At 38.1% G+C, this 19,179-nt stretch overlaps 1 long non-coding RNA gene and 1 other non-coding gene across 2 annotated transcripts; both read left to right on the forward strand.

Annotated features, from left to right (window-relative positions):
- The first annotated feature begins 9,476 nt into the window (after positions 1-9,476).
- On the forward strand, positions 9,477-9,584 carry LOC112774779 (small nucleolar RNA R71). The gene has a single exon (XR_003189240.1). It is a non-coding gene; the product is annotated as a small nucleolar RNA R71 (small nucleolar RNA).
- Positions 9,585-13,868: 4,284 nt separating this feature from the next.
- Positions 13,869-14,335, forward strand: LOC112771891 (uncharacterized). The gene is made up of 3 exons (XR_003187258.3): positions 13,869-13,969; positions 14,049-14,110; positions 14,223-14,335. It is a non-coding gene; the product is annotated as an uncharacterized lncRNA (long non-coding RNA).
- Positions 14,336-19,179: the final 4,844 nt, after the last annotated feature.

Consider the following 19,179-nt stretch of genomic DNA (forward strand, 5'->3'; position numbering starts at 1 on the left):
ATTTTGTGTATTAAGTTAATTTTTTAGGACGAAAATTTTTATAAGTAGGGTAGGATATAAGACCCTAAATTTTAAAAAGTTATTAATAAATTATTTATGATTTATTATATTTAATTAAGATTATATTTCTAGAGATTTTGAAATATAAGTTGAGTAAATTCTTATTTATTATTTAGAGTCCTTATAATTGAAAAATAGCGAATATTTTCTATACCTTAATTTTAAATATTTATATTTTTAACCTTATTTTATAAAAAAAGGAGAATTAATCTAATTATCATCAATTTTCATTTAATTAGTATTTATTTGAAAATAGATTTCAAATTGATAATAAAATGGTACTTTAAAGATAATTATTATATATTTAATTTGAATTTAGATTTTTACTATATACTTTTATTTTTATTACAAACTACTACCCTATCTTAAACCCAAAAATTCCTAATTTTATTATACAATACAAATCCTAATTTACCTTCACTAACCTAAACCCTAACCCACTCACCCCTACACCCCACACAGACACACACACACACACAAAACACACACGTGGCACTCACTCATTTACCCTTCTCCTCACCAACACATACACAGACATGAGTTTTTGAGAGGGAAGAAAGAATAAAAGAAAAGAAAGAAAGGGAAGGAAGGAGAGGGGAGCCGCGGGAAAGGGAGAAGGAGGAAGAGAGGGGGAGCGCCAGCAAGCATCACTGCCATCGTCGCCGCCGCTGTGCTGCCAAGAGGGAGATCTGAGAGAAAGAGCGCGGGGTTGAAGGAGCAGAGAAGCTGTGCCGCCACTGCACCACGCTTCGTCAGCACCGCCGCGCCGTGCTCCACACCGTTGCCGCCATTGTTCTGTCACGGGAGAAGGATGCGTGAAAGAGAGAGAGAAGCATCTGATGCTGAGCTGAGGTCCAACCGCCGCACCCAGTCGCCAGCGTCGCCTTCGTCGGAACCTCCACCGTCGCTGCCAACTTCCATCTCCATCGAGGCTGATTGTGGATGAGAGGGGACGAAGCTGCCTCTGCCACCGGAGAACGCACTTCCGGTAAGGGTTTTGGGTTTGGCCTACGTTTCTTTTGAGATTTCGGAAGCTTTATTGTCGTTGCATGTTAATTTCAGTTGCCGTTGCCGGAGTCCAGTAGCTGCTGCTACTTGAGGTGGCTGCCAGAGCTACCGCCGAACCGGTTTAAGGACCGCCGCTGCTTCGTTTTATCATTTCAGTATGTATTTATATTTTGAAAACCCCTGCATTAGTGTTCGGTTATGTTTGGTTAAAGACTTTGAGGTTTGGTAACGTAGGTTTCAGTTTTGACGTTGCATGTCGTTGATGAGAGGGACTTTTGTGTAATTTAGAATTTCACAAATGAAAGCTCGTTGCAATATAGTTTCTAAACCAACACTAATCCTTTCATACAAAAATTTGTTTGTCACAAGTAACAAATCCCTAATAATCTATAAACCGAAGTATTGAACCCCGGGTCGTTCTCCCTAGGAATTGCAATAAAGTGTCCTTGTTATTGGTTATGAGGTATGTTTGGGGTTTTTTTTTTTTTGAGATTTTAGACAAGAAATATAAATGGCAAAGAAAATAAACTAACAACTAAAAAGGCTCTTGGCAAGATATGAGAACTAGAAGTCCTATCCTAGTTATCCTCCTCAATTGTGACCACAAATTATTCATTGATTCCATAAGTCCTAGCCAACTCCCAAGGGAAAGACTAGCATTAGTGGTATCCAAATCAATTAGCAACTTCTAATTATCGATCAACAAAGGAATTAGATAACTCAAGCGTCACTAATTACTCCACCTAGGCCAAGAGGGATAAAAATCTATACCAAAATCCAACCAAGCATTTCATCAAACACTTGGGAGGCACAAAAGAAAAGCATAGTAAATTGGCATCATCAAGGAAATCTAACAACAATTATTGCAAAGAATTAATAACAACAATCAAAAGAAACACAACTATCATGAATTACCTTAAATTGCATTAAAAGAGAATAGAATGAATAAAAGTAGATCTACAAACAAAGTAGAAGAAAATATAACAAACAATAGAAGAATGATAAATGTCACAACAAAGAATTAAGAAGAAGAAGTAGAAGAGGACATGAATTAAAAGCTAGATCTAAAAACTAAACCTAATCCTAACCCTAATCCTAGAGAAAAATGAGAGCTTCTCTCTCTAAAATTAAAACTAAAACTAACCTAATGTGTATGTGTCTATGATATGCCTTCCCCTTCATTCCTTGGTCTTTTTAGCCTTTTCCGTGAAAAACTCAGCTCCAAATGGGGTTGGAAACCCTCCAAAATCACCAGTCACGTGTTTGACTAAAGGAATCACGTGCGGCCTTCGACGCGTACGTGCACAGCACGCGTACGCGCCCCTGGGGCATTTCCCAATCCGCGCGAATGCGCATAGTGCGCGCGCGCGCCCATTGGCTTTTTCAAATCTTTGGCTTTTCATGATTTCTCTACTTTGTATGCTTTCCTTTCACTCCTTTGATCCCTTCCTAGCCCTTTTCAACCTGAAATCACTAGCAAACACATCAAGACATCTAGTAGAAATCAAAGGTGAATCAGAATGATCAAATTAAAGGTCTAAAAAGCATATTTTCACATCTAAGCACAATTACGGAGACAATCACAAAATCATGCTATTTCATTGAATAAATGTGAGAAAAGGTTATCAAAATGCTCTAAATTCAACACAGGATAAACCCTACAAAGGGGTTTATCAACCTCCCCACACTTAAACCAAGCATGTCCTTATGCTTAACCAAGGATGAAGCAAAGGGTATGATATTTATTCAATGCAACTAAATCATCTAAATGCAACTATCTAAATGAATGCAACTAACTATACGAATGCTAATACTTAGTCAAAACAAATCAAATTCCAAGAGAATACATGTAAGCACAAAGGCTCAAACTATGGGAATCGAACCCAACCCACAATTGCATGGAGTTATGGTGCACGAAATTGCGATCATCAACAATGGCACCAAAGGCTTGGTGCACTCAAACGTGAATCACACTTTGTCACAACTCCGCATAACTAACCAGCAAGTGCACTGGGTCGTCCAAGTAATAAACCTTATGTGAGTAAGGGTCGATCCCACGGAGATTGTCGGCTTGAAGCAAGCTATGGTCACCTTGTAAATCTCAGTCAGGCGGATTCAAATGGTTATGGTGAATTGATAATTAAAACATAATTAAAATATAAACTAGGATAGAGATACTTATGTAATTCATTAGTGAGAATTTCAGATAAGAGTATAGAGATGCTTTCGTTCCTTCTGAACCTCTGCTTTCCTGCTGTCTTCATCCAATCATTCCTACTCCCTTCCATGGCAAGCTTTATGTTGGGCATCACCGTTGTCAATGGCTACATCCCGTCCTCTCTGTGAAAATGGTCCAATGCGCTGTCACTGCATGGCTAATCATCTGTCGGTTCTCGATCATACTGGAATAGGATTTACTATCCTTTTGCGTCTGTCGCTACACCCAGCACTCGCGAGTTTGAAGCTCGTCACAGCCATCCCTTCCCAGATCCTACTCGGAATACCACAGACAAGGTTTAGACTTTTCGGATCTTGGGAATGGCCGTCCATGGGTTCTAACCTATACCATGAAGATTCTAATATCTCGGACTCGGTCCCCTATATTAGATATCTAAGAGATATTCATTCTATCTCATCTTCATGTAGAACGAAAGTGGTTGTCAGGCACGCGTTCATAGGTGAGAATGGTGATGAGCGTCACATAATCATCACATTCATCATGTTTTTGGGTGCGATGGAATATCTTAGAATAGGAATAAGCTTGAATTGAATAGAAAAACAATAGTACTTTGCATTAATTCATGAGGAACAGCAGAGCTCCACACCTTAATCTATGGTGTGTAGAAACTCTACCGTTGAAAATACATAAGAACAAGGTCCAGGCATGGCCGAGAGGCCAGCCCCCTAAACATAATCAAAGGATCAAAAGATAATCCAAAGATGATTCGAAGATGTAAATACAAGAGTAAAAAGTCCTACTTATACTAAACTAGTTACTAGGGTTTACAGAAATGAGTAATTGATGCAGAAATCCACTTCTGGGGCGCACTTGGTGTGTGCATGGGCTGAGCATTGAGCTTTACATGTGTAGAGGCTTCTTTTGGAGTTGAACGCCAGTTTGTAACCTGTTTCTGGCGTTTAACTCCACTTTGCAACCTGTTTCTGGCATTTAACTCCAGAATGCAGCATGGAACTGGTGTTGAACGCCAGTTTGCGTCATCTAAACTCGGGCAAAGTATGGACTATTATATATTGCTAAAAGGCCCTAGATGTCTACTTTCCAACGCAATTGAGAGCGCGCCATTTGGAATTCTGTAGCTCCAGAAAATCTACTTTGAGTGTAGGGAGGTCAGAATCCAACAGCATCTGCAGTCCTTCTTCAACCTCTGAATCTGATTTTTTTGCTCAAGTCCCTCAATTTCAGCCAGAAATTACCTGAAATCACAGAAAAACATACAAACTCATAGTAAAGTCCAGAAATGTGAATTTTATTTAAAAACTAATAAAAATATACTAAAAACTAGCTAAATCATACTAAAAACTATGTAAAAATATTGCCAAAAAGCGTATAAATTATCCGCTCATCACAACACCAAACTTAAATTGTTGCTTGTCACCAAGCAACTGAAAATCAAATAGGATAAAAAGAAGAGAATATACAATAAATTCCAAAATATCAATGAAACTTAGCTCCAATCAGATGAGCGGGACTTGTAGCTTTTTGCCTCTTGAATAGTTTTGGCATCTCACTTTATCCATTGAAGTTCATAATGATTTGCATCTATAGGAACTTAGAATTTAGATAGTGTTATTGATTCTCCTAGTTCAATATGTTGATTCTTGAACACAGCTACTTTATGAGTCTTGGTCGTGGCCCTAAGCACTTTGTTTTCCAGTATTACCACCGGATACATAAATACCACAGACACATAACTGGGTGAACCTTTTCAGATTGTGACTCAGCTTTGCTAAAGTCCCCATTTAGAGGTGTACAGGGTTCTTAAGCACACTCTTTTTTTGCTTTGGACCTTGACTTTAACCGCTCAGTCTCAAGTTTTCACTTAACACCTTCACGCCACAAGCACATGGTTAGGGACAGCTTGGTTCAGCCGCTTAGGCCAGGATTTTATTCCTTTAGGCCCTCCTATCCACTGATGCTCAAAGCCTTGGATCCTTTTTATTTACCATTGTCTTTTGGTTTTAAAGGCTATTGGCTTTTTGCTCTTGCCTTTTGGTTTAAAGAGCTTTTGGCTTTTTCTGCTTGCTTTCTCTTTTTCTTTCTTCTCTTTTTTTTCGCCATTTTTCTTTTCTCTTTTTTTTGCAAGCTTTTGTATTCACTGCTTTTTCTTGCTTCAAGAATCAATTTTTTGATTTTTCAGATTATCAATAACATTTCTCCTTTTTCATCATTCTTTCAAGAGCCAACATATTTAACATTCATAAACCACAATTTCAAAAGACATATGCATTGTTCAAGCATTCATTCAGAAAACAAAAAGTATTGTCACCACATCAAAATAATTAAACTAGTTTCAAGGATGAATTCGAAACCATGCACTTCTTGTTCTTTTGTAATTAAAACATTTTTCATTTAAGAGAAGTGATGGATTCATAACTTTAAGGCATAGACACTTAAATACTAATGATCATATAGTAAAGACACAAACATAAATAAACATAAAGCATAGTAAACGAAAAACAGAGAAAAATAAGAACAAGGAGATTAAGGAACGGGTCCACCTTAGTGAGGGTGGCATCTTCCTCTTCTTGAAGAACCAATGGTGCTCTTGAACTCCTCTATGTCTCTTCCTTGTCTTTGTTGCTCCTCCCTCATAGCTCTTTGATCTTCTCTAATCTCATGGAGGATGATGGAATGCTCTTGGTGTTCCATCCTTAGTTGTCTCATGTTGGAACTTAATTCTCCTAGGGAGGTGTTGATTTGCTCCCAATAGTTTTGCAGAGGGAAGTGCATCCCTTGAGGTATCTCAGGGATTTCATGGTGAGAAATTTCCTCATGCTCTTGTTGAGGTCCATGATCTCTTGTTTGCTCCATCCTTTTCTTAGTGATGGGCTTGTCCTCTTTAATGAGGGTGTCTCCCTCTATGTCAATTCCAACCGAATTGTAGAGGTGGCAAATGAGGTGAGGAAAGGCTAACCTTGCCAAAGTAAAGGACTTGTCAGCCACCTTGTAGAGTTCTTGAGGTATAATCTCATGAACTTCCACTTCCTCCCCAATCATGATACTATGGATCATGATGGCCCAGTCTATAGTAACTTCAGACCGGTTGCTAGTAGGAATGATTGAGCGTTGAATAAACTCCAACCATCCTCTAGCTACAGGTTTAAGGTCCAGTCTTCTCAATTGAACCGGCTTGCCTCTTGAGTCAACTTTCCATTGAGCTCCTTCTACACATATGTCCATGAGGACTTGGTCCAACCTTTGATCAAAATTGACCCTTCTAGTGTAGGGGCGTGCGTTCTCTTCCATCATTGGCAAGTTGAATGCCAGCCTTACATTTTCCTGACTGAAATCTAAGTATTTCCCCTGAACCATGGTAAGCCAATGCTTTGGATTCGGGTTCACACTTTGATCATGGTTCCTAGTGATCCATGCATTTGCATAGAACTCTTGAACCATTAAGATCTCAACTTGTTGAATGGGGTTGGTGAGAACTTCCCAACCTCTTCTTCGGATCTCATGTCGGATCTCCAGATACTCATTCTTTTTGAGCTTGAAAGGAACCTCAGGGATCAGTTTCTTCTTGGCCACAACTTCATAGAAGTGGTCTTGATGGACCTTTGAGATGAATCTCTCCATCTCCCATGACTCAGAGGTGGAAGTAATTGCCTTCCCTTTCCTCTTTCTAGAGGTTTCTCTGGCCTTAGGTGCCATTAATGGTTATGGAAAAATAAAAAGCAATGCTTTTACCACACCAAACTTAAAATTTTTGCTCCTCCCCGAGCAAAAGAAGAAAGAAAGAAGAAGAAGAAGAAGAAGAAGAGAAATGGAGGAGAGGGAGAGAAATGTGGTTTCGGCCAAGGGGAAGAAGAGAGGGTTGTGTTGTGTGAAAATGAAGAAGGAATGAGGGGTTTATATAGGAGTGGGAGGAGGGTTAGGGTTCGACCATTAGGGTTGGGTTTGGGAGGGAAAATAGTTTGAATTTGAAGGTAGGTGGGGTTTTTGGGGAAGAGGGGATGGATGTGAGTGGTGAAGAGATGATGGGGAAGAGTGAGCGAGGTGATTGGTGAAGGATATTTGGGGAAGAGAGTTATGAAAAGGTATGAAGAGGAGAGAAGAAGGTAGGTGGGGATCTTGTGGGGTCCACAGATCCTGTAGGGATCCTGTGGGTCCACAGATCCAGTGGGGCCAAGGACTTAACATCCCTGCTCCAATTAGGCGTGTAAAATGCCCTTGTTGTGCAATCCTGGCGTTTAACGCCAGACTGCTACTTGTTTCTGGCGTTAAACGCCCAAATGTAGCCTGTTTCTGGCGTTTAACGCCAGGTAGATGCTTGTTTCTGCCGTTAAACGCCAGCTTGGTGCTTGTTTCTGGCGTTAAACGCCAGACAGATGCTTGTTTCTAGCGTTTAAATGCCAGAATGCTCCTCCTCCAGGGTGTGCTATTTTTAATGCTGTTTTTCATTCTGTTTTTGATTTTTCAGTAATTTTTGTGACTCCACAAGATCATCAACCTAATAAAACATGAAATAACAAAAAGAAAATAAAATAGATATGATTAAATAACATTGGGTTGCCTCCCAACAAGCGCTTCTTTAATGTTAATAGCTTGACAGTGAGCTTTCATGGAGCCTCACAGATAATCAGAGCAAGGTTGGAACCTCCCAACACCAAACATAGAGTTTGAATGTGGGTGTTCAACACCAAACTTAGAGTTTGGTTGTGGCCTCCCAACACCAAACTTAGAGTTTGACTGTGGGGGCTTTGGTTGACTTTGCAGTGAGAGAAGCTTTTCATGCTTCCTCTCCATAGTTACAGAAAGAGATCCTTGAGTTTTAAACACAAGGTTGTCCTCATTCAGTTAAAGGATCAACTCTCCTCTGTCCACATCAATCACAGCTTTTGCTGTGGCTAGGAAGGGTCTTCCAAGGATGATGGATTCATCCTCATCCTTCCCAGTGTCTAGGATTATGAAATCAACAGGGATGTAAAGGCCTTCAACCTTTACTAGCACGTCCTCTACTAGTCCATAAGCCTGTTTTCTTGAGTTGTCTGCCATCTCTAATGAGATTCTGGCAGCTTGCACCTCAAAGATCCCAGGTTTCTCCATTACAGAGAGTGGCATTAAGTTAATGCCTGACCCCAGGTCACACAGAGCCTTCTCAAAGGTCATGGTGCCTATATTACAGGGAATTAGGAATTTACCAGGATCCTATTTCTTTTGAGGTAATTTCTGCCTATCCAATGCATTCAGTTCATTAGTGAGCAAAGGAGGTTCATCTTCCCAAGTCTCACTCATTAGAGCTCATGAAGGACAGAAGGAGGTTCAATGGAATCTCTATGGTCTCTAGATGAGCCTCAGATTCCTTTGGTTCCTCAAAGGAAAACTCCTTATTGGTCACTGAGCGTCCCAGGAGGTCTTCCTCACTAGGATTCACGTCTTCCTCCTTCTCTTTGAGTTCGGCCACACCAAGTAAGGTAATGGCCTTGCACTCTCTTTTTGGATTCTCTTCTGTATTGCTTGGGAGAGTACTAGGAGGGGTTTCAGGGACTCTTTTACTCAACTGGCCCACTTGTGCCTCCAAATTTCTAATGGATGACCTTGTTTTATTCATGAAACTTAAAGTGGCCTTAGATAGATCAGAGACTATATTTGCTAAGCTAGACGGATTCTGCTCAGAATTCTCTGTCTGTTGCTGAGTGGATGATGGAAAAGGCTTGCTATTGCTAAACCTGTTTCTTCTACCATTATTAAAGCCTTGTTGAGGCTTTTGTTGATCCTTCCATGAGAAATTTGGATGATTTCTCCATGAGGGATTATAGGTGTTTCTATAAGGTTCACCCATGTAATTCACCTCTATTATTGCAGGGTTCTCAGGATCATAAGCTTCTTCTATAGAAGATGCTTCTTGAGTACTGTTGGATGCAGCTTGCATTCCATTCAGACTTTGAGAAATCATATTGACTTGCTGAGTCAATATTTTGTTCTGAGCCAATATGGCATTCAGAGTATCAATTTCAAGAACTCCCTTCCTCTGAGGCGTCCCATTACTCACAAGATTCCTTTCAGAAGTGTACATGAACTGGTTCTTTGCAACCATGTCAATGAGTTCCTGAGCTTCTGAAGGCGTTTTCTTTAGGTGAATGGATCCATCTACAGAATGGTCCAGTGACATCTTTGATAGCTCAGACAGACCATCATAGAATATATCCAGGATGGTCCATTTTGAAAGCATGTCAGAAGGACACTTTTTGGTCAGTTCCTTGTATCTCTCCCAAGCTTCATAGAGGGATTCACCTTCTTTCTATTTGAAGGTTTGAACATCCACTCTAAGCTTGCTAAGCTTTTGAGGAGAAAAAAACCTGGCTAAGAAAGCCGTGACCAGCTTATCCCAAGAGTTCAGGCTATCTTTAGGTTGAGAGTCCAACCATACTCTAGCTCTGTCTCTTACAGCAAATGGGAAAAGCATAAGCCTGTAGACCTCGGGATCAACCCCATTGGTCTTAACAGTATCACAGATCTGCAAGAATTCAGTTAAGAACTGAAAAGAATCTTCTGATGGAAGTCCATGAAACTTGCAATTCTGTTGCATCAGAGAAACTAATTGAGGCTTAAGCTCAAAATTGTTTGCTCCAATGGCAGGGATTGAGATGCTTCTTCCATGTAAGTTGGAATTTGGTGCAGTAAAGTCACCAAGCATCTTCCTTGCATTGTTATTATTTTCGTCCATGTCTCTTTCTTTTTCGAAAATTTTTGTCAAATTTTCTCCAGAGAGTTGTGCTTTGGCTTCCCTTAGCTTCCTCTTCAGAGTCCTTTCAGGTTCAGGATCAGCTTCAACAAGAATGTTCTTATCCTTGTTCCTGCTCATATGAAAAAGAAGAAAACAGAAAAGAAAATATGGAATCCTCTATGTCACAGTATAGAGATTCCTTTATGTGAGTAGAAGATAAGAATAGAAGAAGGAAAAGAAAAGAATCCAAACACAGGGGAGAGGAGTGGGTTCAAATTCTTAGATGAAGAGGAGTGTCAGTAAATAAATAAATAATTAGAAGGAGATGAGGGAGAAGAATTTTCGAAAATCATTGAAAAGAAAAGAAAAATATTTTTGTTTTTAAATTAAATTTAAAGTTAGAATTCGAAAATACAAAAAAGAAAAATTAAATTAAATTAAAGTAAAAATTAAAACAATTAGTTAAAAAAAAGAGAATTTTGAAAAAGAAGGAAGGGATTTTCAAAAATTAGAAAGGGAGAGTTACTTAGGTAGTTTTGAAAAAGATATGAATCAAACAAAAAGATAAGATTAATTGAAAAAGATTGGAAAATCAATTTTGAAAAGATAAGAAGTTAGAAAATAAGTTAGAAAAGATTTTGAAATTAATTTTGAAAAAGATGTGATTGAAACTTATTTGAAAAAGATTTGAAAAAGAAATTTAAAAAGATTTGATTTTGAAAATTAAAGTTGATTACTTGACTAACAAGAAACAAAAAAATAAGATTTTAAATTTAAAGATTGAACCTTTCTTACTAGGCAAGTAACAAACTTAAAATTTTTGAATCAATCACATTAATTGTTAGCATAAATTTTGAAAATATGAAATAAAAATAAGAAAAAGATTTTTGAAAATCAATTTGAAATTTTCAAAAATTATGAAAGAAAAATGAAAAAGATTTGATTTTTGAAAAAGATTTGATTTTTGAAAAAGATTTGAAAAAGATAGAATTTTTTTAAATTGAAAATTTGATTTGACTCATAAGAAACAAATAGATTTTAAAAATTTTTGCAAAAGTCAACTCAAATCTTCGAATTTTATGAGTGAAAAAGGGAAAGATATTTTTTTGATTTTTTGAATTTTTAATGAAGAAAGAGAAAAACATCAAAAAGACTTAATGCATGAAAATTTTGGATCAAAACAAATGATGCATGCAAGAACACTATGAATGTCAAGATGAACACCAAGAATACTTTGAAGATCAAGATGAATCATCAAGACTTATTTTTGAAACTTTTTAAGAAAAGAAAAACATGCAAGACACCAAACTTAGAAATTTTTAATGTAACGACACTAACAAATTGAAAATGCATATGAAAAACAAGAAAAGACACCAAACAAGAAAAATTTAAAGATCAAACAAAGAAATTCATCAAGAACAACTTGAGGATCATGAAGAACAAATGCATGAGTTTTCGAAAATTTTGAGAAAAATTAAAAAGATGCAATTGACACCAAACTTAAAATTTCACACAAGACTCCAACAAGAAACACAAAATTATTTTTGGTTTTATGATTTTATAAGAATTTTTTTGGTTTTTTCGAAAATTATTTTGGGAAAAACAAAAAAGAAGAAACTTTTTTTGTATTTTTCGAAAATAAGAAATAAAAAGCTTAAAATTAAAATAAAATTACCTAATCTGAGCAACAAGATGAACCGTCAGTTGTCCAAACTTGAACAATCCCCGACAACGGCGCCAAAAACTTGGTGCACGAAATTGCGATCATCAACAATGGAGCCAAAGGCTTGGTGCTCTCAAACGTGAATCACACTTTGTCACAACTCCGCGCAACTAACCAGCAAGTGCACTGGGTCGTCCAAGTAATAAACCTTACGTGAGTAAGGGTCGATCCCACGGAGATTGTCAGCTTGAAGCAAGCTATGGTCACCTTGTAAATCTCAGTCAGGCGGATTCAAATGGTTATGGTGAATTGATAATTAAAACATAATTAAAATATAAACTAGGATAGAGATACTTATGTAATTTATTAGTGAGAATTTCAGATAAGTGTATAGAGATGCTTTCGTTCCTCCTGAACCTCTGCTTTCCTGCTGTCTTCATCCAATCATTCCTACTCCCTTCCATGGCAAGCTTTATGTTGGGCATCACCATTGTCAATGGCTACATCCCGTCCTCTCTGTGAAAATGGTCCAATGCGCTGTCACTACATGGCTAATCATCTGTCGGTTCTCGATCATACTGGAATAGGATTTACTATCCTTTTGCGTCTATCACTACGCCCAGCACTCGCGAGTTTGAAGTTCGTCACAGCCATCCCTTCCCAGATCCTACTCGGAATACCACAGACAAGGTTTAGACTTTTCGGATCTCGGGAATGGCCGTCCATGGGTTCTAACTTATACCACGAAGATTCTAATATCTCGGACTCGGTCTCCTGTATTAGATATCTAAGAGATATTCATTCTATCTCATCTTCATGTAGAACGAAAGTGGTTGTCAGGCACACGTTCATAGGTGAGAATGGTGATGAGCGTCACATAATCATCACATTCATCATGTTCTTGGGTGCGAATGAATATCTTAGAATAGGAATAAGCTTAAGTTGAATAGAAAAACAATAATACTTTGCATTAATTCATGAGGAACAGCAGAGCTCCACACCTTAATCTGTAAGACCCAGAATCTTTGAAAAGTCTTATTATGATCAAGTCTCAAATCCTACAGTTATTTATAGCCTTAATTTCAGAGATTATTTTATTAAAGATAATTATGGCAAGTTTTGATTTATTGGATTTGAGATAAGTTATGATTATTATCCAATTTTATAATTATTGGATTATTTTCTATATTCAAAGTATAAAGTTGATAGTTATGAAATAATAAGGATTTTATATGTTTTGGACTAAGTAACTAATATTTTGAATATTAGTACTGCTATTTTGGAAAATAGAGAAATTAATTATATTATTTCTAATCTTTAGATTTGGGCATTTTGTTGAAAATAATTTGTAAAAGTAGATGAACAAATAGTGTTTTTCCATATACAATAAGTGTTGGATTTACATTGGATTTCAATTACCATATTATTCCTAATTTTATGTGAAATTACCATAATGCCCTTAACCCTAATTTTCACATAAGGAAAACCCTAACCCGGTAACCCATTACCCGACCCGGTTCTTACTCAACCCCACTCAGCTCCCAAACCCAGCCACCACCATTCTCTTCATGCTGCGCAGCCAACAGCCTCTCCTTCATCCTCTTTGCTGCGCAGCCTTGTGATGAACACACACACACCCACTGCTCTTGAGAAGAAACGAAGAAAAGCAAGCGAAGGGATCCAAGAAGAGGGAGATCGAAATCGGAAGGGAAGGGGGCCGCATCTCACGGCGTGCAGTCGCGTCGCCCTCACCGCGTCGGGTCTCCTTGTCGATCTGCCTGTCGCCGTTTGGGGGCGAGCCACGGACGACTCTGAGGGAGAAGACACGAGGTTGGTGGAGCCGCACCCAGTTCCAGCCGTGCCGCCGCCTCTGTGCCGCCGCAGAACAGATCGGAGACGAGGGAAAGGACCGCAAGGGGGGAAAGAGTCGCGCCGCCCAGCGCCGGCCTGCACGCCGCCAACGTCGCCGGTGTTGTCGCAATGAGAAAGAGAGCCCGCCGGACCGTCGCGGAGCTGTCCCTGCTGCCGTGCCCAGCTGCAGTTGGGAGCCCTGCCGTTGCTCATGGGGTTACGCCAGTTAGCTTCTGCCGCCGGAAAATGCCCCTGCTGCGTCGTCGGAGAATTCTGCCGGTAAGGGTTTTAATTGAGATTTCTGTTCTTTTGAAATCCCGGGAAGATTGTTGATACTGTGTTGTTGTACAGCTACTATTATCAGAAATTTGGGCCGCCGCCGTCACTCGAGAATTATTGGCGGAGCTGCTGCCGGGCTGCCGCCGATCCGGTTCGGAGATCGTCGCTGTTTCGGTTCAGCCTTTCTCCCTCGGTCTTGGTAAGCGTTTTGGTTCGAGGAGCCTTTTGTCGTTGTTCTGATAATTTCGGCTGAGGCGTTGTAGCGTTATTTGTCACAGGGTTTATATCGATGCTTGCGTGTCGTGCTCGGAGTTTGCGACTGCTTCGTTTCGCTAGCTCAGTAAGTAATTTATGTTTCGAAAAGCCTCGCGTTAGTATTCGGTTGTGTTTGGTTAATGAATATGAGTTTTGGTAACGTGGGGTCATTCCTGATTGTTATATGCTGCGATTAGTGTTGCTATGGTTACCGCGGGAGTAGCTTGGAGCCGAGGTTGCGGTTGTTGGTGATCCCGGTTTAAGAGAGGAGATTCCTGTGACGCGTTTGGGTTATGGATTTGCGTTTTGAGGTAGGGGCGCTTTCCAAAAACTATAGTTTATTATTGGAATTATTACATATGGGTACTGATGTGAGATATTGTGTATTTGGTGATTGTATCTGCCTTATGTATTATTTGATTGACTCGAATGACTATGGATGTCGGTTTGGCCGAATTGTTGTGTGGCTTATGAAATGTAATGTTTGAAGTTGATTCTTTAAAGATTTGAAATGAGTTTAATCCATTGAGTATTGGTTTGAATTGAGTCAATTATTTTGATGATGTGGAAGATAGAATACTCTTGAAATTCAGCCTCGGTTGCTTTAATTGATTTGGTTTTGATAAATGATTTATTGCTGAACCGATTCTTTAAAGCTTTAGAAATGAGTTAAATCGGTTGATATTGAGTTGATTTTTGAAATGGCTTCCTTTAGATATGCCACTGAGGCGACTGTTGGAGTTAGCTTGCTTTTGAATTGATTTCTGGTTTTGAGCTGTTGAAAAGGAATGAGAAACGGTTTAGTTGGGACCCGAACCGGGTGGCAAAAGTCCAAGTTTTAGGGGAGGTGCTGTCGAAATTTCTATAAAATCTTAGTCTTGCTTGAAAGGTTATTTAAAAGGGTTGGATTTGAGAAATTGTATTATTTGATTTATTAAGAGGATATTTACGCTTTCCAGCTTAATTTATTTGATGAACCTTATACGTTGAGTTCGGCGTATTTAGAACTGAACTATTTTTACCGTTTGAATCACTGAAGGAAATAATGATGCTCTAATATTGATTTCAATACAAAAAGGAGTTTTTAGTGATTTTTAAAGGAACCTAGACTTTTGATTGAGTAATCAAGTTTGAGGCATTTTGGAAGAGTTGGAATAATGGGTTCCAAAAAGAAATCTGAAAGCGGTTTGATTCAAATGAACCGGTTCTGTTTCAAATGAGTTGATTTTTGGACCGGGTTGGAATTTGTGATTTTGTATGGTTCGGTTTCATAATAAATTCAATTTTATTTACTTGAACCGAGAATCTATGATTTTAAGAGTTTCAATGAATTTTAAAGAATTGATGTAAGTTGACCTTCCCCTAAAGACTTGGGACTCTGTCGAGAAACTTTGTTATAAAACCCCATTGTTGAATGGATGATTTTGAATGTTTCAAAATAAATCTTTAACTTGCCATGGTTATGGAAGTTTGGAAAGAGGATGCCGAGAGTGGCATTGTTTTCAAAGGGGAATTTACCTTGAGTAAAAGTGGCTTATGAGCCTGAGATGATTTGAGAAATGAGATCTTTAAAGCCAAGGCTGAAAAGAGTTGAAACTCGATTTCAAAGTGAAATGAATTGAGAAAATGATTTATGGCTTAAATGCCGATTTTATGAATTTAATGATGTTGAATGGTGGAAGTGCTGTTTTGTTGTGAGCCGGAATGGCTGTGTATGATTATACATATTGGCTGGTTCTGGACTGAACCGTGAGCCGGATGGCTGAGATGGATGTTGATCCATGGATGAGATTGAATGCATGTTTATGCTGAATCATTGATAAATGTGAATGTTGCACTTCCACTATCTGAGATACGAGTTTCTCTGGGTAGTAGCAGTGGCTAGCCACCACGTGCTCCAGGTCGAGACTTGATACTCTGTTGACCCTATGTTGTAAGTGTGGCCGGGCACTGTGAAAGGCCCGGATGAGCTCGCCCCCATAAATATTCACCAGTGAGGGTGATGGATATGGATCATGATTATGATCAAGTTTATGATGAGTATAACTCGAGTTGGGGATGCACGACAGAGGGACAGTCCAATGGTTAGCTACCAGGACTTGTCGGGTTGGCTCTATAACCGACAGATGATATCATCAGCCACTAGGGACAGGCATGCATCATATGCATTTGTCTGACATTGGTTGGGTGTGCATATTATACTTGGTTTGCCTATGTGATTAATTGCTAATTGTTTTACTTGTAATAACTGTTTGTTTGTGCTTGAACTTCCTATCTGTGTTTGCATCTGGGACTCTGTTGGATTGTGGTGATTGGTTGCTGGTTGGATTGTTTGGGCCTAGGGCCGTGGTTGGAATAAGATGAATTGATGGTTGATTTCGGTTTTGTGTTTCTGGTTTGGAATAAAATATGAAAGGCTATTTTGGTTTCGCTTAGATAAACCGCTGTGAAAGGCTTTTGAGTTTTTGAGAATTGAACGGTTCTTCTTTCCGAAAAGATTTTCGACTTTACTTTCATTGTAAACCGTTGTTTTGAAAAGAGGCATAAGACGGTTATGAATCACTGGTGCGATTATCTTCATGTATCCTATTACAGTAATTCCCAAAAACCCTCTACTGAGAACCCTTTCGAGGATGATGTTCTCACCCCCCTACATTTTTCCCCTTTCAGGATATGGGCGCAGAAGTTACGAAGAGCTTATTTAATTGTTGTTGTGATGCTCTATATTATTTTAGTTATGGTTCATTGTACCCTCGCCTTTATCTCGATATAATCTGTAAGAGGGATAGGAATTGTATTGGATTATGTTTGTAATATTATTTATATATATGTATGTATATATATGGATGTACTCTTTATGAGTTTTTGTAAGTTGTATGGTTTTTGTGGATGTACGTTATCGAACGAAAGTACTTTTGGATCGGTATTGCGGTTTAAAGTTTTAAACAGGCTCATATTTTAGTATTAAATAGTATAAGTGTCGTCGTAATGTCCGAGCTATCAGAGTTACGCAGCCGGAAGCGTGAGCTTTGGTAGTTAGGGTGTTACATTATGGTATCAGAGCAGTTCTTCCTGTAGAGCCTGAGGAATGGACTGACTATGCTTCAGTTGCATACTCTGAGTGTTTGTCATGCATTAGGTCTTGTCGAAAGACGAGAATTAGAGCTTTATGCACATGACGGTCTATTGATTAACGCTGTTAGTCTTGCGTTGCATAATTCCTGATATTAAGTTTGGCCGGCTTAATACTAGTGAATTATGTATATAAAAGCACTGATGGGTTATCATAGATGATATACAAGTTTCGAGTAAAGCGAATCGCGGGTTTTGGGAACGCTAGAAACTATTTCTTGAGGCTATTCAATTGTGTGTCTTGAATTCTGTTCGAGTCGACCTGTTCTTTTATATCCTAACTTGAAGTTCTAGTTTGCTAGTTCTTTTGAAAAGTAGTTTGATTTTTCAATTCTATTCCTCTATCCATATGCATTCTTGTTTGACCTTAAGTACATATGCTGGTTTAAGATCCTTGTTGCATCTATCTTCCTCTATTTGAGTTCTTCTTGATTCAAGTATTCTTTGATATAGTCTTGAACTTGTCTTAATGTGCTGTGACTTTTAACTCTGGGTTCCGAGTTCATTCTTAGAGAACTTGTTGATTCAGTTTTCCTCTTATTTGACAGTGATTACAGCTAAATTTGAGATTTTTATAAAAATTGCTGTTGACTAGATATACACTTATCTATATGTGGAACTTTGAAGATTTCTTATACAGTTTAACAACTATTTATTCCTAATACCTCGACCGTACTTTTACTGGTTTATGGAACTGCATTTACTTTAAATTACAATTTGACCTTCTAGTAATTTTATTATAGTTCCAAGGCACATCTTCATTTGATTATGTATTTGAATATTTTTCAAAATTTTGAAAAGAAAGGATTTACCACTTTTGTCTCGGTTGAGTTTCGTTTGATAAGCTCTACTTAACTTATTTTGAATTGAGTTTGATTTAGCATGCTATATGGTTTATGCCATTGTTGTTCTTTTGAAAATGTTGGACTCATGGCTTTCTTCTTATGAACGGACTGGTTCCTTCTTAAGCTTTTCACCTCTATGAATGTCATACGTGACTCTGTTTTTAACTATTCTTTTACATCTTGTGAACATTACCATTGATCTTGGTTTGTCCTCTCTTGTGAATCTCATCCTTACGTGAGTCAGTTTGATTCGTTTCAAGTTAGTGCATTGTTTATTCTTCCATTATCTCTACAAAAGTTTTTAGTCAAAGATTTATCATTAAGAAATTACAAATGATTGAGTTGTCTTTTTCTGACTTTTGTATTCTTTTGGATCAATTGAAAGCTTATTTGATGTCTCATGCCTAGTGGATCTTGTTTGAACTATTTTGGTTTAAGATCCTTTCTTGCGAGGCTTGACTCATTTTTAGTACATCTTGAACTTCTTGAATGTTCTTTTGAAATGGTGATTTTAAGAACGCTTTTGGAATCTTGTTTTGAATTTTATAAAGCAGATTGAATTCTCTTTGAAGAAGTTCCAAATCGAACTTATTTTTCAGTTGCTTGATTTAGATTGAAACCATTGTTCAATTTTGACGAAGTTAATTTAAAGTTGTCATGCGCTATTTTAAATGAAGTTTTGAAAAGCTTCTTTGTTTAGTGGAAACCGGTTTGTTTGTAACGCACCACTTATTTCCTTTACCAAATTGTAAGCAAATTTTTACTTCGGAGTTTCTTTTCTAAAAAGAGTTTACCTTCCTCTTTCGTACTTGTTATGAATGTTATACACGCTTGTTTGAATACGAAATTTTGAGAATTTTGAACAAGCATTTGATTACTTCCGAGTTTTTATGAACTGCTTTTGGTTACATTGTGCACCTAACTATCCTCCTAAAGTATTTGAGGAAATATTTTAGCTCTTAGTCAAAGTTGTGTGCATTTTGTTTTTGGAACTCTACATAATCTACTTCAACATGAAATTGTATTGAAGTAAAGCCACATTTATGCTTTTGTTACTCTCTTGAAGGATGTTTGTTGTTTAACTTCTCTTTCAGACTGCGAAGTGATATTTTTACATGTTTTCGATTCTTTTAAGAACATGTATTCGAAAGTATTTTAATTATGCTCTTGAGTTCTG

Source organism: Arachis hypogaea, chromosome 18 (genome assembly GCF_003086295.3).
Source record: "Arachis hypogaea cultivar Tifrunner chromosome 18, arahy.Tifrunner.gnm2.J5K5, whole genome shotgun sequence".
NCBI lineage: Eukaryota > Viridiplantae > Streptophyta > Magnoliopsida > Fabales > Fabaceae > Arachis > Arachis hypogaea.